Source organism: Cricetulus griseus, chromosome 2 (genome assembly GCF_003668045.3).
Source record: "Cricetulus griseus strain 17A/GY chromosome 2, alternate assembly CriGri-PICRH-1.0, whole genome shotgun sequence".
Taxonomy (NCBI): Eukaryota; Metazoa; Chordata; class Mammalia; order Rodentia; family Cricetidae; genus Cricetulus; species Cricetulus griseus.
The window spans coordinates 246,847,444-246,871,890 of record NC_048595.1 but is presented as its reverse complement, the minus strand read 5'-3'; the positions used below and the strand labels follow the sequence as shown (position 1 = coordinate 246,871,890).

The window sequence follows — 24,447 nt, the reverse complement described above, 5'->3', positions numbered from 1 at the left end:
GAAAGGAAAGGATCAAAGTAATTAAACACATCATGCATTCAGTGATACATTTTTGGGTTTAGGAGCCTCTATGCAAAGTTGCAGGCCGGTGAGAAGGAACAGCTGAGAAATTCTCTAACGAGTCCTCTCCTTCTGCCTCCCACTCACTTCTGAAGGGGGCTAGGGGTTGACTTCACATATGGAACCCTGTGGATCTTGCCATCTTTCTTCTCTGCCTATTCTGGTCTTGAGACAGAATGAAATAGAAGTCTAAACACAAACTGTGATGCTTGCAGAGCTCTGGAGGATTTTCTAATCCTCCAAATGTTCTCCACAAAAAAAAAAAAAAAAAAAAAAAATCCTCCCTTCACACGGCTGATGCTGCCACCGCCTTCATAATGGGGGCGTCTGACAGGAAAATGAACCATTGGAGCCTACACACAAACAGAGGGGCGCGTTTCCATGCAGAAGTCCTCGTTAACCAAGGCAAAGAATTCATTTTGTCATTTACAAGCATTTATTAAGGGCAAAGCACAGTGCTCGTTACCCTATGGAGAATACAGGAGAATTAGTGGTTTACATTTGAGATTAAAAGAAAAAAATAAATAAATAGATAAGAGACAACAAGCTGCTTGAGAGAAGAGCAAGATAAATGCACAACAGATAAACAGTATTTCTTGTGCATGCTCACACGTGTGTGCGCACATACACACACACACACACACACACACACACAAAGTATTCCACAGATCCATGTGTTGACATGCATCCTCAAACTGTGAGGAATAAAAGTAAAGCACTAAGTCATGTGGGTGGAGGGAAAAACATGTGAAAGAGTGACAAATTTTTACCAGGCCCTTGAAGAAGGTGATACTTGTGGCAAGCAGGAAAATATAATATAATATAATATAATATAATATAATATAATACAATATGACATACTATATATGCCTTGGGGTAAACTGCCTTTTTGGAACACGAATTTCTAACTTGAACTGTCTTCCTGGTTGTCAAACCTACCTTTGACAACTGACCAGAGTGTGTCTCTTGTTGTGATATGTCTATCTTGGAGATGACTTCTCTCTTTTGTTGAGGAATTTGGAAATTACTTGAAAAGCTTTGTTGGAAGAAACATAAAATGATATAGTATATTTTTAATACCATTAAACAACATGAGTTTAGAACATCACAACTGTCTAAAACTGAGTAACCCAAGAAGGAGTTATAAGGAATACCTATAGTCTGGCTGTTTAATGCACACTTTTAATCTCAGCACTAGGGAGGCAGAGACAAGTGAGTTCTATGAGTTTGAGGCCAGCCTGGTCTACATGGTAAGTTTCAGGATAGTCAGAGCTATGTAGAGATGCCCTGTCAAAAAGAAAAGTGATAAATACCCACCAGAGCACAAGAGATTATCAAGAATCAGATGCAGTTTCGTTGACACCATAATGGGATCATCAACTCTGAAACTAGACAATTAAAACTCATGGTCCACTAATCAAAACAGACTCAGAGGCAGAACTCTAAGAGTCTTGAGTTGGTCAAACTCTAGCGTTATTATTTCTGTTTCTCCACAATGCCCAATGGCTATTGAACTACTTTGTATAAACTTTACAGAAGATTTTGGGAGGCTCCTTAAGGTAAACAACTCAAAATAGCTTCAGGCAGTCCCTGAAACTGACCAGATTCATGAGGGTGTTCCCTGCCAGGGTAAACAGTAGGAGTTCCCCTCATATGGAAGAAAACTGAGCCACAAAGACTCTGAGACCAGTCCAGCTGCCTGGAATAGGCTCAAACCAACTGAGGCACCTAGGAAGAACACTTGCCAACCAAGTGAGCTGCCTGCAGGCTATGCAGTCAGCTCCAGGTTTTCAGCATTGTGAGCTGTCACCCATGTTGGGGTAGGCTTTGGTGATGCAACTGTCATTGAGTCATTTCTGCTCCTATAAGGAACCCCTACCCATATGCCTGTAAGTAAAGCCAATAAAACTCATTGGTTCAGCAAATTCAACTGCAGTAGTATCTACACTTGGGTCTCCTGTGGGAGACCACATCTAGGATAAGTAGACATATATGTTAAGGCTCCCCAGGAAAAGTTTTGTCATACAACAGCTTTATATAGGATAAGAATAAAAATAATATCCAAGACCCACCTCCCAAAAAATGGTATTTTTGGCCTAATGATATTGCAGGCTTACATGGCAAAGGAACTGTGTAGATGCCATTGAGGCCTTTACCATGTGTCTTAGTTAGGGTTACTATTTCTGTGACGAAACACCATGGCCAAAAAACAAGTTGGGGAGGAAAGGGTCTATTTGACTTACACTTCCACATTGCTGTTCATCACTGAAGGAAGTCAGGGCAGGAACTCAAACAGGGCAAGATCCTAGAGCCAGAAGCAGATGCAGAAGCAATGGAAGGGAGCTGCTTACTGGATGTCTTCCCCTGGCTTGCTCAGCCCACTTTCTTATAGAACCCAGTCCAGAGTTGGTACCGTCTGCCATAGACTGCTCCCTCGCCATTGGGAGAAATTGCTTTGTAGCTGGATCTCAAGGAGTCATTTCCTCAACTGAGGCTCCCTCCTCTCTGATGAGTCTAGCTTGGGTTAAGTTGACACAAAACCAGCCAGTGCACCATGGCAATAAAATTCTGGGTGACCCACAGAGTCCTAGTAAAATGGAGCAGCAGAGTCAGAGAAGATACAAGAATAGCAGCAGCAGTCATTCCAAATAGAAATGCTGGGTGGTCTGGCCACCCTAGGAAAAGACACTGGGCAGCTCCATTAAGATTGAAGATCTGGGCTTTGGAGCCTGCCTCTAACCAACCCTGGGAAATGGATATGAATGTACAACACAAAAATACCCGAACCCTATGACTCCAAGCATGATGGGTGTTGGGTGTTGCTGAGCAGACAGTTGTAACACAGCACAGACACATTGCTGAGCAGACAGTTGTAACACAGCACAGACACAGACAGCCTTCCATTGTGAAGTCTAGCACTGGTTAAGCAATAACCAACACATATTGTGCCAGAACATTCTATAGTTGATCCCATAAAGAAGATGGAATTCATGTCTACTAGTGTTTCATTGACAAATACTGTTTCAGTAGAGGAGAGACTTTCATACAAACCACACCTCCAGGACCCAGAAAAGCCTGTTCTGAATCAGGAAGTCATCATCATTACGAAAGGGGGCAGCCTCCTCAGCTGCCTTGAAGACTCATGGTCTATGCTATGTCTTCAAATGATAACAAAAGCTTTGAAGCAATGGAATGGATAGTACATTAGGTGAACGCTGAGGATAAAGAATTCTCTGTCAACAAGAGAAAGCCTTGGGACACCCATGGCAGTGTTGCTTTTGGAGAGGTGCCTATGAAAGTTGGTGAACACCATCAGGTCTCCTCGGGATTTCCAAGCTGACTCTGTGTGTGTGTGTGTGTGTGTGTGTGTGTGTGTGTGTGTGTGTGTACATATATATGTACATAACTATTTTAGGTGTTTTTTTTAATGACCTACGGCAAGGCTGTATGAGTTTTGAATAAAACAAAAGGATCTGGGGCTTCTACATCAAAGGAGCCATCTGAGGATACTATAGCTTGAAATGCCTATTTTGGAGGGTTCTGTTACTTATATGAAGAGTTTAAAGGGTTTATTATTATTATTATTATTATTATTATTATTATTACTTTAAGTACTTAGAAGAAATTGATGTCTCCTTATAGTAGAATCTTAAAGCCTTTCAGAAAGGAACCCTGCCTGGCTATGGATCAGTCCAGAACAGAGCCCAGCCACCCTGGTGCAGAAGGTTACCTTGTTGATGTGAACTAGAAACTCCCAGGTGAGAAACTCACTTTTAAAAGAAACTGTATAATTTCAAATGACATTAATTTGTATAAAATAACTTTCTCTGCTGAAAACTACAGTGTTTAGATTTGCTACTTGTGAAGATTAGCACTAAGTTATTATATGGCTCTAACAATAAAAATATTATTTTATTGTGTTAGAGTACTGTATTGACTTGCCAAAGTTTGGTGATGTAGTAAAGATATGACTTTCCTTGGATTTGTACTTTATGTTAACTGAAAAAAAAAGAAGAAGAAGAAAGAAAAGGGAAAAAAAGCCATTACCTGAGTGTTACAGCACTATTACGTAGAAAAAATAAAACACTACACGTTTTTCTTGAAAAACAGAGAAGATGGTCTTGCAAGATGGCTCAGTGTGTAAAAACAGTTGTTGCCAAGCCTGAAGATCTGAGTTCTGTCCCCAGGACTCAAATAATGGAGGAAGAGAATGGACTCCATAAGCTGTCCTCTGACCTCCACAGGTGCGTACAGTCACATACACAAAATGCATCAAAAAGAAATAAAAAAGGAAAGCAAATGGAGAAGGGCCTACACAAACCACAAAGAATTCCAGCAATTTCTGGAAGCTGGAAAAACAAAGAGAAGTGATTCTCCTTGTGATCTCAGAGTCAAACACAGCCCTGTTGTTACTCCCTGATTGTACTGTAGCATGTCTGTCACTGGTGGTGGGACAGAGACACAGCACCCTGCTGTGATAACCCCCCCCCCCGCCATAGTGAGGCCATCCCCTAATCTTTCAGGGAACCCCACTCAGGTCAAACTTTGTTCATGGCTTTGACATTAAAAAGAATTTAAACAGTAGCCAGTCGGTGAAGCAGGATTAGGGATTCCATTATGGATAAATGAAGAGTTAGGTGAGAAATGCTCAGGACAGTGGCATACCCAAGGGAGGGTTATGCTTCCCAAAAGGAGGTAGGGGAGGTAAGATGTACCCAAGTGTAGATATGGGCTCATCAGAAGAGACTAAGTATTAACTGTTTCAACGTTAGCAGCATATGCAGTTTTGGCAGCTCTGAAGCTACTTCTAAAAGGTTGCTAAGAAACCTCCCCCCACCCTGGGCTCCCTCCTCTTATGATGGATGAGATAAGTGAGAAGGCTCTGTCTATGCCTTGGATAGAATTCTAATCTGATAAGGGAAAATCAGGAGCCACCTAATTGCACAAGGACTTGCTACGAATCCTCTCCCTGTAAACTGGGTTTCTAGTGAGATTCCTAGAAAATTGCAGGTTTATGCATGGAAACGGGGGAAAGCCTTAAGCAGTTGGAATTCTTGCTTCTCTGCTAGTGAAAGACTCTAACTTTATTCCAGGGTGGGGCCTCCTCCTTCCTTCTCATGACCCCCCAGATGTGTACTGCATTTCTTCCTTGCCTCCAAACCCTTTTCAGATTTCTGACGCACAGAGGCAGAAGAGGATGAACTTATGTATTTTTAAGTCAAGATTTATAATATATTTGTCAAGATTTATAATAATAGTGCTAAGAAGCTCATGCTCGTGGAACACCTCCTTTGGTTCTCGAAATAGTAAACAAATCTCATAGGTGAGAAAACTAATGCTCATGCCCATAAGTTAAGCGGTTTATTTAAGTGGTGGAGCTAAAACACAAGTCTATGCTCTCCAACTCCATGGTCTGTACCTGTGAACATAATACAGTTTCTAAGCAAACTTAGACTCATAAGAATATGCTGGGGCTAGGGATGCGGCTGAGTGCTAGCCCAGCTGCCTAGCATGCACTGGACCCTGATGTCAAGCCTCAGCACTGGAACAATTTAAAAAAAATAATTGAATTACTACATGAAGGCACACTGTGATAGCAAATTTGTACGATTTTACCTGACACCGTTGCAATTTTCTGTGTATTCACAGTTAATATAATTTCTAAGATTTAAGTTCAACTCCTTTGCTACAAAGGCCAACAATTATATACTGGTCTTATATAGCTATTGTGCTGGCTAGTTTTATGTCACTTGATAAAACCCAGAGTCATTTGGGAAGAGGGACTCCCAATTAAGAAAATTCCTCCAGCTGGACAGTAGTGGCTCACACCTTTAATCAACCCTGCTCCAAAACAGACAAAAGAAAGAAAAAGGGAGGAGGGAGGGAGGGAGAGAGGGAGGGAGGGAGGGAGAAAGGGAGGGAGGGAGGGAGGGAGGGAGGGAGGGGAGGGAGGGAGGGAGGAAGGAAGGAAGGAAAGAAAGAAAGAAAGAAGGAAGAAGAAAGGAAGGGAAAATCCTCCATAAGATCCACCCATAGGCAAATCTGTTGAGCATTTTCTTCACTAATTATTGATGTGGGAAGAAGCAGAGTTCCTGCAGGACTTCAGTTTCTGCCTTGCGTTCCTGCCCTGGCTTCCCTCAATGGTGAACTATGACCTCTAAGCCAAATGAACCCTTCCTCCTCCAAGTTGCTTTTGGTGATGGCCTTTATCACAGCAGTAAAAACTCTACAACAGTTGTATTGTTTTGTCAGAGTAGCACACAATTAGGAGCTAACCTTGGTCTGGTTGGCTCGAAGACTAATCATCATCTATGCTTGGTATATTTCCTTGGTATATTTCGTATGTTGTCCCCGTGGATTACAACCTACTGAGAGCTGAGAGCACAGCTTCACGGTGTTCCACAAGGCTCACTGTCATTCCACCCATTTTCTTAGGTCCAAAGTTATTAAGAGTTTGTTGGTCATTGATACGGAAGGTCACTTCGGGAAACAAGCTTCTCCTTGCTTCAGGAGGTAAATACATCTCAAGTACTCAGGAGGCTGAGGCAGTAGGATCACAGGTTCTAGGCCTGCCCTGGCTACAGAGTGAATTGGAGGACAATCCAGGCATCTTTGTTGCCTGCTTCAATACAAAATTTAAAAAGACTAAGGTTGGCTGGGTGTAATAAATCCAGTATTCAGGAAGCAGAAGCAAGTAGATTTCTGAGTTCAAGACCAACCTGGTTTACATAGTGAGTTCCAGGACAGCCAGAGGTACCTATTGAGACCCTGTCTCAAAAAACAACAGTAACAACAAAAAGACAGAGGCTGAGGGTTGTGATGTGTAAAGTGTTTGTCCAACATGTGTGAGGCCCATGGCTTAAACCCCAACACTGAATAGTAACAGAAGAGCGGGTATTGTCTTAGTACTTGGGAGACTAAGGCTAGATAATCAGTGAGTCAAGGAATTTCAAAGCAGCTCAACCTATATAGCTAGATCCCGTCTGAAAAAAAAAAAATGCTTACAATAACCACAAAACAGGGCTAGAAAAGCAGAACTCATACAGCTATTGAAAGGCTTCAATAACATGCTGGGATTGACTGAACCAAACATCAATTGGTAAGGTGCTAGCTGTGCAAGCATGATAACATGAGTTCAGATCCCCAGCACCCATGTAGAATGGAGCATGTCTATAGTCCTAGTGTTTGGGACACAGAGAAAAGAGGTCACTCTTCAGTCAGTCAGTCCAGCCAATTGGTCAGCATGTACTCACATAGTGTAGACCTCTCTCTCTCTCTCTCTCTCTCTCTCTCTCTCTCTCTCTCTCTCTTTCACACACACACACACACACACACACACACACACACAGAGGCACGCATGCACACACAGATCAACCCTGATGATATATATATATATATATATATATATATATATATGTCTACCTTTCCTTTATTCTATTTGTTACTCTAAAGTTGGTAATTCTTTGTATATTCTCCATGTGCTTGATGAGATATTTTCCTTGGGCATGGCAAACAGCAGTGAGCACCACTTATTTACATCAAGACACACTGAAGGTTTATTGTCATAACTCACTGGATGACGCTCTTATTGGAGCCAGGGAACTGTGACTCTAACTCCAAAACATCCAGATAAAAGGAGGCAGTACAGGAAGACATTGCAGGACCATTTGGGTCACCTCAGCTTTGGGGTTTCCCTCTCCTTCCTAGTCACCTTTAATGGGAAAATACTTTAGTAAACAAATCATGATGGGACACGTGGCCCTGGGACCCAGTTACTTACTGATCAGACTGTACTTGAGGGTGCTTGACTAAAACCTCTCTCCTGTCAGCTTTCCTCATGCAATTCGATTTCTTAGATACCATCTCTGTGGTCCTCTCAAAAGTCAGGTACTATTCAGGACACTGCTTATGCAACAAAGAGCCGGAAGAAAAAAACCCAATGCTTAGTTTTCACATTTTATTGAAAGACATGGACAATTAAAAAAAAAAAAAGGAGAGCATATATATGGTCCAGGAGGAATAGCTGTCACTACAATATTGTAATATATGAAAATTATCAGTAAAGAAGGTATCTTTTATTGGACTTCACTTCCCCAAAGCAAGACTAGATTCGGTGTAATCATGTTTGCTCAAAGTAAAACTGGAGTCAGAATAAGAAAAGAATGTATGATGAATAGATTATGCTTTTTCTTTTTAACTGTGGGTATTTATATTTTGTGAATAATTGTGTAACCATCTGGGTTTCCTTTTTTACTTTGGCTGCTAGGAAACTCAAGTCTAATTCTGCAGTCATAATAATTGGTTCAACTTATAAGTCTGTATTGTTTTAGATTACATTTCCACTGAACTTATTTACAATTTTATCTTGAAATTCTTCTTGCTTTATTTGAATTTTGATATATGCTTATTTCAAGTGTTGTTTCCTTGGTCATATAGCACAACTAAACCAGTAGGACAGATACATGATTTCTGTGCATTATTGGAGCAAATCAAATGATTCTATCTTCTTACTTCCTAAATCTTTTTGAAGAAAACTGGAAAGTTAAGTTGGGAATGCAGCTCAGGTGTCAATGTGCTTTTGTGAAGGCCTGGGTTCAAGTTTCAGCAACAGATAAACTGTACAGTGCTAACACTAGCCTGTAATCCCAGCACTGAGGAGGTGGACGCAGGAGGATTAGAACTTCAAGGACATCCTTATCTACATAGTAAATCTGAGGGCAGCCTGGGCTAACTGAATTTTTAAGTCAAAGCATGAGACATCAAGCTTTTCACAATGGATCTCCAAGCATGGGTCATTAGCTGACTGTTAGATTTGGCTGGCTCACCACTTGTCGTGGTAAAATGCAGGTGGAACAATTTCTGTATTGTGAACACTTTAATTAAAATGCAATCTAAAGTTATTCATCATTAAGTCACAGAATTATTCTACTCCACTGATATTCTGAGAGTTATCGTTGAATTTTTCTAAGGGAAAGAAATTAAAGTGATTGACAGAGTCCTCTAAATGCTCACCAAAATTGTGGAGAAGAAGAAATCTACAAATCATAGCGAATGCACATGTTTATGGAGACAGGGGAGGGTATTTGAAATGCCTCTAGATGATTGCAACCTACCTCTTTATTAAAAAGCAATTATGTGGCTCTGATTCAAAGATGTGATTTCTCAAAGAAAAATGACACCTGAGTTAAGTGAAAAGACCCAGCACAGAGCTCTTTGTCCAGCAGCCACGCTGTAGGTGATCAGCTTACAAAGAGCCCACAGGAACAGATTAATGACTTAACAGTGAGATAAACTGAAAAGCTGCCCCTAAATATGCCAGTATAAATTGTAGTTCTACTCTTCAGAACTATCTGCAAGAGTCACAGAAAATGCAAGTGAATCTGAGTCAGGTTGTACAACTTGCCTAGCATCCTCGTCTCCTGTCACCTTCTCTTACCTGTAAATCCCCATTTCTCCATTCAGCTCATCATCCAGTTAGTTACACCTTTTTTTTTCTGGGCCATGCTTCCCAGTGCCTACTCAATATGGTACAATTCATCCCTGCATCTTCTCTCCGCCCTTCTTATATGCAAGGCTCTATGTGGAGGCACTGAGGGTATGGCTAGAGAGTGATTTCCTCTCCAAGTGCATGTTACCACGTAAGGGTGAGAGCAGGGGACAAGGAGAATGGCATGTGACAAAGATTAAATGCTATATCTACAGGCATGAGTGAGACACACATACCCTGCTGTGAAAACACTGATGCAGAAGCAATTAATTTCTGTCATTTGCTAGCAAGGGTAGGTGACAAATATCTTCACATTCTTCCATCTGTTTCTCTCACTTCTAATGGGGACGATTTGGGATCTTGGTTGTCAGGATTTGCTACTGAAGTGTGGGGGATGAAATTTATTCTGATGTCAACAAAGTAGATCCTGTATTTAACTTAAAATAATGAAGGAGCCATTTAGTGACTGGTTTTTCAATCAAGAATAAGCGTCTTAGGTGGCTGCTACTTCTTATAAATGTGGGGTTCCCAATGCTAGTGGGTTGCTGACATGTTTTCTCACTTCTCTCTCTCTCTTCTACTTTCCAGCCTCTTCACAGAATTCCCCAGGGTTCTGCTTTAACTTGCACAGCAGTGCCTGGACTGGGCTGTCCTAGCGAACACAGACCAGTCTGTGCATCAAGATAGCCCACTATCTATGTGTTATGAATGTAATAACACTCCTCTAAAATGCCATGTTTCTATGAATCTTACCTTATATCCCCTGTGACAGGTGAAGGTCTTTAAGTCATTTTTCTCCCATTTAAAATTATTTCTTAAAGGTTTTCTAAGCAAAAGCAGTGGTGGGTAGGTAATTCACAATTCAACCCCCATCTACTCAGAGAACTATTATATGTTAAGTTGGTTCAAAAAAGAATAAGAGGTAGCTGACTCATGTGCCAGTGGGACATACAACTGCAAGAAATACAACTGCAGTTTTAATGAGTGACAATTTATAGAAAAACCTCCACACTGCTTGGGGCATTGGGTAAAACCTTCAGAGAAGACCAGAAACTTGCGCTAAATCTTTAAGCCTAAGTAGGAGTTGACCAGAGTGAGGGGAGGGAAAAGTAGTACAGAAATACTATGGCATAGGGAAAAGGTGGCTGTAGACTGAGACAAAGACTTCCAGAATCCCAGAAAGGGAGCAGACATTACTGGGAGGGAGAAGAAGTGGACCGTTACTAGTGAGAACATGGCAGAGGAGAGAAAAGGTCACATGAGGACTCTGAAGACATTCTGAAAACTATTTGAGCTTTTCCCATTGAGTTTGTTTTGAGTACTGAGGATTGAACCTAGGCCTTCAGACATGTCAGGTAAGTGCTCGACACTTGACCAACAACTCCAGCAGGAAGCCTGTCCTAAGAGACAGGGAAAGAACTAGAGAACAGGGAAGTAACTGGAAAAATGAATAGTGGAATTAACAATGTAAGAAACCTCAGCATTCATTTTTTATGATTAAGATTTTATTAATTTTTATTTTATACTCATGAGTGTTTTGTCTGTGTGTATTATTGTTCACCATGTGTGTGCCTGCAGAGTTCAGGAGAGGGTATCAGCTCCCCTGGAAATGGAGTAACAGGTAGCTACAATCTACTCTACTGGTGTTGGGAACTGAACCAGGTCCTCTGCTAGAGCAGCAAGTTCTCTTAACCACAGAGCCACCACTCCCTTTATCAATTCTTTGGCAGACAGAACAAAACATTGTCACATATTATTGACTTACTGATGCCTATACACCTTAGGATCCAACTTTTCATTTTTCACAGGAAAGTCTGAGAAAGACAATCCTTAAAATTCCTAAGAGTTCTAAGACCTATAATTATTTTTATATTTTAAAACAATTGTGCATTGTCTAGCACTATCTAGACAGACATGGCCTTCTACTACTCGAAAAAAAAAATCATTATCAGACATTGTCATTAAAATATTGAATGCATTATTATTTTAAATTGAAAGATAACTTTTTACTTATTACAAAGATAGTTAGTCCATGTTCATTACAGTAAATTTAAAAAAGAGAAACTTGCAAAACAGTACCTGGACAATACCATGTCTCTTCTTTAGTATATAACCTTACCAAGAATACTATTTTAAATAAGATTATTTTAAAGTAGAAATATAAAAGGCATACTTGTTGGTTTCTCTTACAGCTAAGAGTTCTTCAAAAATAATTATTAAGCATTTCATGATTTTAGGCAGATTCTATTCTCCCTGTGAAGTCAGTTAACATGCATTAAGTAAAAGCTAATAGAAATGTAAGTCAAAAACACTTTTATCAACTATTCTTTTCTCACTGCTGTGACAAAATGCCTGAGGAAAAGCAGCTGGGGAGCAGAAGTTTCTTTTGGCTCTCTGTTGAAGGTCTACTGGTCATATTATATCCACTACAATTGGGAAGTAAAGAGAGATCAATGTTGCTGCTCATGAGGCTGGCTTTTCCTTTTCTTTTTTTGGCTTTTTTTCCCAACTTTCTTTATTTGAATTATAAAAAGGATTGTTTTACATGACAATCCCATTTCCGTTCTCCCACCTGTCCTCCCCTACCCACCAACCCCAACTAAAACCTTATCTGTCACATATCTTTTCTGCTCCCCCTGGATGGTGAGGCCTTCCATAGGGTGTCATCAGAGTCTTTCCTTTCCTTTGGGGTAGAGCCTAGGCCCACCCCCGTGTGTCTTGGCTCAGGGAGTATTCCTCTATATGGACTGGGCTCCCACCTATGCTAGGGATAAATACTGGGCTTCTACAGGAGGTCCCATAGATTTCTGAGGTTTCCTCACAGAAACCCATGTTCCTTGGGTCTGGATCAGTCCCATGCTGGTATTCCAGCTATCAGAATGGGGAGTAAGAGTTCCCAGATGTTCAGGTCAGTTGTTTCTGTGTGTTTCACCAGAGTGGTCTGGACCTCTGTGCTCTTCACTGGTCCTTCTCTGCATCTGGGTTCCAGTTCAGTTCGGTGATTAGTTATGGGTGTCTGCTTCTACTTCCACTAGCTGCTGGATGAAGGCATATAAGTCAATTATCAATCTCATAATCAGGGGAGGGCATTTAAGGTAGTCTCCCCTCCATTGCCGAGATAGTTAGCTGGTGTCATCTTTGTAGATCTCCAGACATTTCAACCACATGATCATCTCACTAGATGCCAAAAAAGCTTTTTGACAAAATCCAACACCCCTTCATGATAAAGGTCTTGGAGAAATCAGGGATAACAGGAACATACCTCAACATAATAAAAGCAATATACAGCAAGCCAACAGCCAACAGCCAACATCAAATTAAATGGAGAGAAACTCGATCCAATTCCTCTAAAATCGGGAACAAGACAAGGCTGTCCACTCTCTCCATACCTTATTGACCTTGAAGTCCCAGCTAGAGCAATAAACAACAAAAGGAGAGCAAGGGAATACAAATCTGAAAGGAAGAAGTCAAACTCTCTTTATTTGCAGATGATATGATAGTATATATAAGTGACCCAAAAAACTCTACCAGGGAACTCTACAGCTGATAAACACCTTCAGCAAAGTGACAGGATACAAGATTAACTCAAAAAAAATCTGTAGCCCTCCTATACACAGATGACACATTGGTGGAGAAATAAATCAGAGAAACATCACCCTTATTTTGGTTTTTTCAAGACAGGGTTTCTCTGTGTAGCTTTTGGAGCCTATCCTGGCACTCACTCTGGAGACCAGGCTGGCCTCAAACTCAGAGAGATCCGCCTGCCTCTGCCTCCCAAGTGCTGGGATTAAAGGCCTGGGCCATCAATGCCCGGCTTTGGCTTTTCCTTTCCAGAACCCTAGTCCACTGTGTTGGTGCCCACATCCAGAGTCTTCCTCATCAGTTAAACCTCTCCAGAAACAGCCTCATAGACCTGGCCAGAGCTGTGTCTCCTAGGTGATTCAAAATCCACTCAACTTGATGACAAAGACAAACCATTCAGGAGATGTACAGGATACTTTGGTTATGTTAACTGTAATCATGTACTAACATACCAAATGAATTTATTTGTATCCCAGCTACACAGACAAGTTTTCAGAGGCTTACTTTGGAAATCAGTATGGTGTGGTGGTTCCTCAGGAAATTGGCAATCAGTCTACTTGAAAATCCAGCAATTCCACTCTTAGGCATATACCCAAAGGATGCACATTCATATAACAAGAATATCTTAACTGAAGAACGGCTAAAGAAAATGTAGTACATTTGCACAATGGGGTATTACTCAGTGAGAAAAAAAAATGGAATCTTGAAATTCACAGGCAAACCGGGAGTTGGTGGCGCACGCCTTTATTCCCAGCACTCAGGAGGCAGAGGCAGGCGGATCTCTATGAGTTCTAGGCCAGCCTGGTCTCCAGTGCCAGGATAGGCTCCAAAGCTACACAGAGAAACCCTGTCTGGGAAAAAAAAGAAATTCACAGGCAAATGGATGGCACTAGAAGAAATCATCCTGAGTGAGGTAACCAGTCACAGAAAGAGAAACATAATATGTGCTCATGTATGGATATTAGACATAGAGAAAAGGATTACCAGCCTACAATCCAAACCTCCAGAGAAGCTAGGAAATAAAGAGGACCCTAAGAGAGACATACATGATCCTCTGGAGAAGGGGAAAGGGACAAGATCTCCTGAGTAAATTGGGAGTATGGAGAGGGGGGAGGAGAGAGGGAGTTAGAAAGAGAAGGGGAGAAGAGGAGTGGGGAGGAAGACATGAAGGACCAGGAAGATTGAGTCAGGGGAAGAATAGAGGAGAGCAAGAAAAGAGATACCTTAAGAGAGGAAGCCATTATAGGTTTAAAGAAAAATCTGACACTAGGGAAATGTCCAGGGATAGACTAGGATGACCCCAACTAAGAAACTAAGCAATAGGGGAGAGGCTATCTTAAATGTCCTTCCCCTATAATGAGATTGATGGCTACCTTATATGCCATCATAGAGCCTTCATCCAGTAGCTGATGGAAATAGCAGACACCCACAGTTAAGCACTGAGCCAAATTCCTGGAATCCAGTTGTAGAGAGGGAGGAGTGATGAGCAAAGGGGTCAAGACCATGCTGGCAAAACCCACAAAAACAGCTGAACAAAGTGGAACTCATGGACCCCAGACTGACAGCTTGGAAACCAGCATAGGATGGAACCAGGTTCCCTGCAAGTGGATGTCAGTTAGAAGGCCTGGGCAGTCTATGGGGTCCCTATTAATGGCACAGCATTTATACCTGGTGTACAAAATGGTCATTGGGAGACCATTCAACATAGAGGGATACTCTCAACCTAGATACATGGGGGAGGGTCTAGGCGCTGCTCCAAATGATGTGACAGACTTTTGATGATTTCCCCCATGGAAGGCCTCACCCTTTCTATCGAGCAGAAAAGGAATAGGATGGGGTGGGGGGCGTACGAGAACTGGAGAGAGAGGGAACTGGGATTGATATGTAAAATAAGGTTGTCTCTAATTTAAATTAAAAAAGGAAAACATTTTTAAAAAAACATTTCAGAGGCTTGAAGACATCAATGGAGTTTATTACAACAATTTTGGCAGGAAGATCTGAGCCCCCAAATACTCTAACCACTGTGTTAGCATTCAGATTCAGCAGTTTCCTAGAACTATTAGTATACAGGAGATAACGTTCTGTGATAAAATAGCTTCATTGTCAGTTAAACCTGGGAAGTACCACATTGCAGCATAGAAACATGGGTTTTTTTTTTTTTTAAAGATTTTATTTATTATGTATATAACATTCTGCTTCCATGTGTATCTGCACACCAGAAGAGGGCACCAGCTCTCATAACGGATGGTTGTGAGCCACCATGTGGTTGCTGGGAATTGAACTCAGGACCTCTGGAAGAGCAGCCAATGCTCTTAACCTCTGAGCCATCTCTCTAGCCCCAAAGAAACATGTTTAACTCCACTGAATGCTTAGTTTCTTAACCTAATGTGTTAAAGAAGAGGGCTTTTAAAAGAAGTACTGTGCTGGGCTGGAGTGATGTCTCAGAGGTTAAAAGCACTCATTATTCTCAGAGGACACAGATTCCAAGTACCTACATGGATACTCTCATCCATCTATAACTCCAGTTCAGGGGATAAAACACCCTCTTCTGGCCTCCCAGGACAGGGCACATACATTGTTTACACCTAAACATTACAGCCAAAACATTCATATACATAAAATAAAAAATAAATATTTTTGTTTTTTTAGCGAGTGTTGTTTGAGGAGCATGTATGGACTTATCTGGGTGACATTTTCTTCTTTAAAAATGTAGTTGATTAGGGAAAGATTTGGAAATTTCCCTTTCCATTGCCAAGAATTCAGAGGTGATGGGAAATTCAGACATGTTCAATCCTCTGACGTATTTGGATATTTCCCCATGGCTTGAGCATTGTGACTAAGGGAAATTCATATTCTCTGGGAACCAAAATAAAGTTACTGCCTGTGTCTAATATTAAGTTTCTTAATGGGTTTCAGAGGCAAAAGTAAATTTGTAAAACAGTGTCACTGTGTAATATTTTTCTTAACTAAATACATTTCCATTTTTTAAATAATCTTAATTTACTGTTAATATTGACAAAGGATAAAGGGGGCTAGAAATTTTGAGGGTTCTAACTGCCTTACAGTTCAATGAGTATACCTTTGGCTTTTATTTGAGAATTGGTTCTCCTACCACAATTCAGCAGGTTAATTTCAAGAAAATTGTTATGAAGAGGATGCATAGCAGGGGCTGCAGCAGGTCTCTACATACCTACACATTTTTAAACTTATTTTCTTATTATTTTATATGTATCGGTGCTTTGCCTGCATGTATGTCTGTGTACTACATGTGGGCTTTTTGCCCACACATTTAACAAGATAAGCTATCAAATATTTTTAGTACAGTGAGTCTCAGCTGGGGATGTTTCCTCTGGGAAACATGTTTAGATGTTACAATTGAGACAGAGACTGGGAATCCCTCTGGTATCCATGAGTCAAACGTAAGATGCTGCCAAACATCTCAGAACTGACAAAGTGTCTCCATCTTCAACACAGGTTTATCTAGCCCCAAAAGTCTGTAGCATAAAGGCAGAAGAACTCAGGGTTAGTGGAGGGCAACTGTGTAGATCTGGCTTCCCAAGATTCCCTGTGTGGATTTGCCCAATGTCCTGATGTAGACATACAGACTAGAGATTACATCACTACAGGAACTTGCCCTGTGGTGGTTGGCATCACACACATGCAGATGGTAAAAGGAAAAGATTTGAAATAAGGCAGAAACTGGTCTTGAGAATTTTTCCCAACACTGAATCTGTAAAATTAAGGGAATTAAGGAAAAGATGACTGCTTAAAAAGAAAAATTATCTTCTGTGAGGAATAAAACTTTTTTTTTTTTCAAGACAGGGTTTCTTTGTGTAGCTTTAGAGCCTATCCTGGCACTTGCTCTGTAGACCAGGCTGACCGGAACTCACAGAGATCAGCCTGCCTCTGCCTCCCAAGTGCTGGGATTAAAGGTGTGTGCCACCAATGCCCAGCTAATAATTATTTTGTACAATTAAAAATGCACCATGATTTTTTTCCTGATTAATATTATGTAAAATGGAATTGACAGAAATTTTGTAACTATAGGGTACAAATATACTGGTTCTACAAAAGCCATGTGTTTTTCTTGATGTGGTGGTACATGCCTTTAATAACAACACTCGGGAGGCAGAAGCAGAGGCAGGTGAATCTCTGTGAGTTCAAGGTCAACCTGGTCTCCACAGTGAGTTCCAGGACAGCCAGGACTATGTAGAGAGACCCTGTATCAAAAATAAAACAACAACCATAACAACAAAAGACATATGTTTTTTCTAACGTATAGATTCTAACATATAGGAAAGCCACCAATATTCATTTTTATATTTTTCTAAACTCTAATTTAAAATGTATTTTGGCATATTATGTGGAAAAATATAAACCAAGTTCTTTTTCTGTACTAGCTATAGAAAATATTACAGAAATTTTCATATAAATAAATGGTCCATAGCTCAACAAAAAGGGCTGGGAAAACAGTATAGACTATGCTAGGCACTTGTGTTATTAATTAAAATTTTTTCTTGAAATTTATGATGTTTATTTGTCAACTTTGGAAAGCATATAACTTGGGGCAGGAGTGAAGGCCCTGTTATTGTTTTGTTTAAAAAGAAGAAAGGAGAATGTTATTGTTTTGTTTAAAAAGAAGAAAAGAGAAATGTTGAGACAGACATATTGACTATAAGTTTATTATAAGGACCGGCAGAATGGGGAGACTAAGAAGAGGAACAGGGTAATGGCTGACCGCCATGGCCGGTCGCCATAGAGAGTCAGAGCGGGAGCATAGGTGGGGGACAGAGCACACAGAGTGCGGGACAGAGAAACAGAGAGAGAAACAGAGGGAGAGGGGGAGGGGAGGGGAGGGGGAGAGGGAGAGGGAGAGGGAGAGAGAGAGAGAGAGAGAGGGAGAGGGGCAGGGACCTATCTTTTTAAGGGGTCCTCTGCACCTGTGTGCAGACTTCTTTCCCATGGAACCTTGGGCTGACCAGGGTACTGCCTGAGTGGATTCCACCAGGTAACAGGGGCAGGCCAGCATAATGCCTTTCAGGCCCAACAGTTGAGAACACTCTTCAGAGAACCTGAATTCAATTCCCAACATCCACATTAGGTGGTTCATAAGCCTGTAACTCCTGCTTTTGCTCCTGGGCATCTTATGCCCACTTTTATCCTCTGCCAGCACCTGCACAGATATTTGCCTATGTTCACAGACACACATAATTTTTTTTTATTTTGAGGCAGGGCCTTATTATGTAGTCCTGGTTGGCCAGGAACTCACTCTGTCAAACTCACAGAGATCTATCAGCTTCATCCTTCTAAGTGCTGGAATTAAAGACATGTGCCACCAATCCAAGGCTAAAGTTTTTTAATCTTTACAACATTTAACTCATAAGCGGAATAAGGACTTGGTGGGAGGACGGAAGGACTCATTGGAAGGGACTATAAAATAGGGCACAGGGATAAGTGTAACCAGAATGTGTCATGTATATACAAAATTGTGAAAGAATAAATTAAATATATATAGCATGCCTTTTACTATTTGAAATACTGATTTTTGAATGTGGGCATCTACTTTTTTCTTACAAAAGGGATTTGATATTGTATGAATTTTAAGCTTCACAAGACGTCAATGTCATCTGAGATTTGAATTTTACTTTGCAGTAAAATGTTGAATTTTTAAGTCTTTTATTTTTCTGAAAGAAAATATTTGCTTCCTACTCTTGGCTTCTTTCAGAAAGCAGCCAGATGGGGGAGTGTCTATTTCTCCCCCTTTACCATCTTTCTTGAGCTACATGTGTTCGATTCCATTTCCCTCACTTAATGGAAAATGAAGATACAAGAAAAAAAATTCCATTACCTTTGTGACACTTGGTGCCCTAAAGTCACAAACATAATTTATGGATTCTAGCCATGCTTGCATTCCTTGCCATGCCAATAAAGTTTATTGAAATTGGGGCTGGAATTGAAAAGCTTAAACCAAAGATCTAGTCAAGAGGTTGGAAAAAAATATGTATTTGTAGGTGACACCCAAGCAAGAATATTGTTTTACCCTCAGCCAGGGTGTCATGCAAATTACGAGGAAATAGTCTGTTTTATTGTGAAAGCCAAGCTAAAAACATTAGCAATGAAGAAGAATTGCACTTTTACTTAATATTCATACTTAGTGTTGTTCTACAGTGAAATGAGGTTCAAGGAAAAGGACCATTTTTGCTTTATCCTTCAGACTTCTAGGGCTCTAAGATTTAGAGAGAACATGACAAAAAAAAAAAAACTATGTAAGGCTAAAATTACTAGTCAGGGTGAAAATCCTAAGAATGTAAGTAAAAATGAATTTTAGAGTGATCTGAGTACATTGAAATGGCTGAAACATAAAACCCCACAGAGAAGTATTTGTGGACGTCTGCAGGAAATCTGCATTAAAGGACATTATTTCCTGCAGAGAGAATCTTACTGAAATTATAAAGAACTCCTATGGCAAAAAGGAAAGAACAACCCACAGCTTTATAGCAGCAGCCAGAGCCACAGCACACATCTCAAAATAAACCACACACATATTCACAGGGACTACTCCCGCTAATCAAATGTCTCCAAACATCTGGGCGCAACTTGGGGTTGCAGGCACATTCTGGCCAAAGAGAAGAGAATATAGGTTGTGAGAGTGTAGCATGCAGCTTTTTAAGCATTTCTGTTTTTGTTCTACCTCAAAATGCCCCCAGTCAAATCAAGAGATGCCAAAAAGGATGGGAGTGAAGAACCCTCAGTTGCAGATGGGGGAAGAATGGAATAATTGGGAAGGTGGGTATGGGGATTCGGCTGCAGTGAAGCTCTCCTGAGCTCTTCATGCCATGGGTAAACTGTCCTCCATGTAGCTCTGACATAATGTGCCAAGCTTGCAGTCACAAATGCCTAGGATGTGTTTGTATACATTGAACTTGGAGCTGTCAAATTTATGAATTCCACCCATAACTAGACATTAAGAACAATAACTGGCCAGCTCCAAAGAGTAATCTATGGTATAATGAATAAAGGAAGGATGTCATGAACAGGCTGACATACAAAGGCAGAAAATTCATGCATGATTGTGACCTGGATAAATTTCTTGATCTTATCATTAATTTGTATAATGATAAAGTCTCAGGTCGCAGCAGTGAAGAAGAAGTGATATGTGTGACCCTACTGCACAATAGTCCTGAATGATGCTGGCATTCTTGCTTTATGTTTGCTATGGTGGTTTGAATAAGAATAGCCCCCATAGGCTCATATGTTTGAACGCTTGGTCATCAGGGAGTGGTGATACTTGAGAAGGATTAAGAGGCGAGGCTTTGCTGGAGTAAGTGTGGCCTTGGTGGAGGAGTATGTCACTGGGGACTGGCTTTGAGGTTTCAAAAGCTCAAACCAGGCCCAGTGAGTCTCTCTTCCTGCTACCTGTGGATCTAGATGTAGAACTATCAACTTCTCCACCGCCTTGTCCGCCTTTGAGTCACCATGTTTCCCCGCCATGACTACAATGGTCTAAACCTCTGAAACTATAAGCAATCTCCAATTAAACATTTTCTGTTATAAGAGTTGCTGTGGTCGTGTTGTCTCCTCACAGCAACAGAACAGTGATTAAGACAGTTACTCTCATATCTTAGTTTACTTGTGTGTGTGTGTGTGTGTGTGTGTGTGTGTACAAATTATTTCTTACCAAGTAAGTGCAACATAATCTTAGTTTAAAAATTAATGCTATTATGTTGAAATTAAATCCAAGTATACCCACACTGAAAAAACTAAGTTTATATTTTGATTTGAGCAGGAAACTTAGGCATACCAATCCTAACTATCATATATAGAAATATCTGATACTACCTACCAGGATGAAATATATCTGAAATAACCTGTATTTTATGGACACATTTCTGATAGGACAGAAACAAGTGGGGGTTTAATCTCAGTGTACTGACTTTCGGACCTAAATATTTAACCATATACATGAAGAAGGCCATTCTATATCTGTAATTCATGAGTTGTTTTCTCTAAAGCTAGAAGTACTAATATATTCTATTACATCTTTAGTCTCTTTTTTCCAAGTCACTTATTTAGTTAATTAATTGATTAATTTGGCAATTTAAAAAAATTATTTATTTATATATTTTCAGGGTAGAGGGCCCTCATAGCCCAGGCTGCCCTCAAACTCATTGTATACCAGCGTAGCCTTAAACTACTGGTTCTTGTATCTCTATGTCCTAGTTCCTGGGATTACAGGCCTGTATTTAGCATGCATGGCCAAATCATTATTTAATTATAATTTTTAATCTAAAATGAGCAAAACATAAACATTGGTTTCACAACTCCACAGCTATGCTGTGTAATCCAGAAACAACATGGCCATTCTGAAACAAGATTAAGACATGATAATTGAATCATCTATCAGTCATACTTCATATTATTAATTCTTTGAAAGTCAAAGGAATGTGTTGAAGAGTGAAGTGTGTGTACGTAACATTTTCACAGTGAAGATTCTCAGTGAAAAGCCATCAAGCCACACTGCTTTGTTTCCAAGGTATTGAAATCGCAGGGCAATAAAGCCTCATCTGTAATCTGCAATGCAATATGACTTAAATACCAAGAGGTTTTCTAAAATTTATCAGTGGCAACCCTGTAGAGGCTCAACATGGAGGTGCTTGTGATTCATGGTTTCCTGCTAACACAGCCGTAGCTGTATCTTTGGTAACACAGTGCTCGGACATTCTTTAGTCCTTATCCTACCTCTGTTCTAAACCCACATGATCTTCAATTTGCTACACATTCCAGTTCCCTACATTTCTGGAAAGAGACCATAGACCTGGATTTCCTTTAGCACTATTCCCAACAATGTAGCTTTTCTTCTTTTTAATATTTTAAAACTCAGTTAATTTACACTGCTTTAAAAGACCAGTTGTGTTTAAGAATGGATTGGAATTTGGTAGTTCAGAGCCTCTTATGAACTGTGTTCTGTTAGTTTCATGTTATGGTGACACAAGCTAGAGTCGTTTGGGAAGAGGGACTATCTGTTTAGAAATTGCCTTTGTAAGATCTACCTGTAGGGATGGCTGTAGTGTGTTTTCTTGATTAATGATTGGCATGGGAGGGCCCAGCTCTGGCAGCAGTGCCAACCCTGGGCAGGTGGTCCAGAATGGTATAAGAAACCAGGCTGGGCAATCCACAGGCAACAAGCTAGTAAGTAGCATATTTCCATGACCTCTTTTTCAGCTCCCGTCCCCAGGTTCCTGCCCTGTTTGAGTTCCTGCTCTGACTTTCCTCAGAGATGGACCTTGATGTGGAACTATAAGCTGAAATCAACTCCTCCCCAAGCCTCTTTGGGTTATGATGTTTTATCACAGCAACAGAAACCCTAACTAAGGCATTTTGTAAAGTAAAATAGAGGTTATTTCAGTTAGAGAAGAAAGGAAAACATTCACTGTCCAAGAGAAGTATGCATTGGAAAACAAACAGAAAGCCAATCTTTGTCATAGCAGGACACAGAATACTAAATTGGAGTTGAATTTACTTCAATGTAGGGGTTTCATTTTACTAACACAGCTCAGACAGCAGAAGCCTGATGCTGTGCACCGACTTCCCAGAGTCCTAGGATTCTGTATGGTAATCAACTGTTTTCAAAGTTTTTGATGGATGGTACTTACTGCTCTGCCACCCTGCTCTGTGAGTCATGTAATTGTTTACTGTCCTGGTCCATTTAACTCCCATTTACGACCATATCTCATACATATCCTGAGTATTTGTATTTCTTTTCTTTGATCATAAAACAAAACATTTCATATTTTCTGCAAGAGATTTCAGAAGTTCAAGTTATTGATACTGGAGAGTAAAAATTTTGGCCTGTGGTGGGTGGTTTCCTCCTTCTCCATTCCTCTCCCTCACCCCCAACCTCTGTCCCCGCCTTCTTCCCTCCCCCCTCTCTTCTTTCCTTCCAGTCTTCCACCTCCTTTTCTTCCTTCCTTCTCTATCTCCCTTCCTTTTTCCTTCTTCCTCTTTTTTCATTCATTTCTTCCTTGAAGCAATATTACACTTAATTAACTTTTATACATGTGGAGCCCTTCTCTTAAAATGTATTATTTCCAGGTCTTTTGGCTAAGACCAAGAATGAAATTCAGTGCTGTCTTACTCCATATGTAAGTTAAATTTCTATACATACCTCGATAACTAAAAGATTTGTAAGGACTTTATGTTTACTGTGAGAATGCTTTACTGTGAAAATAGGTCAAATGATATAAGCATATCCATTAGGAAAGCATGTATATTAATGACATTTGTAATGAATTAAGTAAGTAATTTTCAAGCAAACATCCTTAACTTGGTTAAAAAAAAAAAAAAGAAAAAGAAAAAATCTCCAAATCAAGCCAGAAGGATGAAAATATCTTTCACTAAACTGTACAACTTTAAAGTGTAGAATTTAATAAAATATGATAAATACATACAGGTGTGAATATACAATATACATATACACACAACAGTATTTTTTTTTCCAAGACAGGGTTTCTCTGTGTAGCTTTGGAGCCTATCCTGGAACTCGCTCTGGCTGGCCTTGAACTCACAGAGATCTGCCTGCCCCTGCCTCTCAAGTGCTGGGATTAAAGGCATGGGCCACGAATGCCAGGCCTACGCAACAGTATTTTTCTTTGTTTTTAAGTGAATTCATTCATTCAGTATAATGATTTTGAGGTCCATTTGTGCTATTAGCGAATTCTATTTTATGATGAGATTACATTGTGTAGATAGACTACTTTTTAAAAAGATTTATTTATACTTATGTGGGTGTTTGTCTACATGAGTTTATGTGGAGTGTGGAGCTGTAGTTTCTAGGCAGTTGTGAGCCAACCGCTGTGGGTGATGGGAATTGAACTGGGGTGTGCCATGACTCTAGGCCAAAGACACTACTTCACACGTACACTTCTTCATGAATCAGCTTGACTATATTCCAGTTCTGTGTAATATGAATAAAGTTACTGTAAATATTTTTATAAGGATATGTTTTCATTTGTCTCAGCCGGTGCCTAGGAGCCTGGTAAATGGACCATCTCATATGCACACATAGACTTTTCAAGAGCTTGACACTTTGTTTTTCAGAGTCATTATTGGAATTCTGTCACAAATGCAAGAGTCTCCACTTACTCCATGTCCACATCAACACGTGGTGAGGTCAGTCTTTTACTTCAAGAAATTCAGGTGCAGTGGCACCTAATCATGATTTAATTTGTAGTCATTTAATTAGTAATGATCTTGAGAGTCTTTATGGAATTTTAATTTTATATGTTTTCTTTTGGTAAAGAAGTTGTTCGGTTTTTCAC

General features: G+C 40.2%; 1 pseudogene; it reads left to right on the top strand.

Annotated features, from left to right (window-relative positions):
- The window catches only part of LOC103163002, a 32,303-nt pseudogene that overhangs the window by 6,772 nt on the left and 1,084 nt on the right, over positions 1-24,447 (top strand).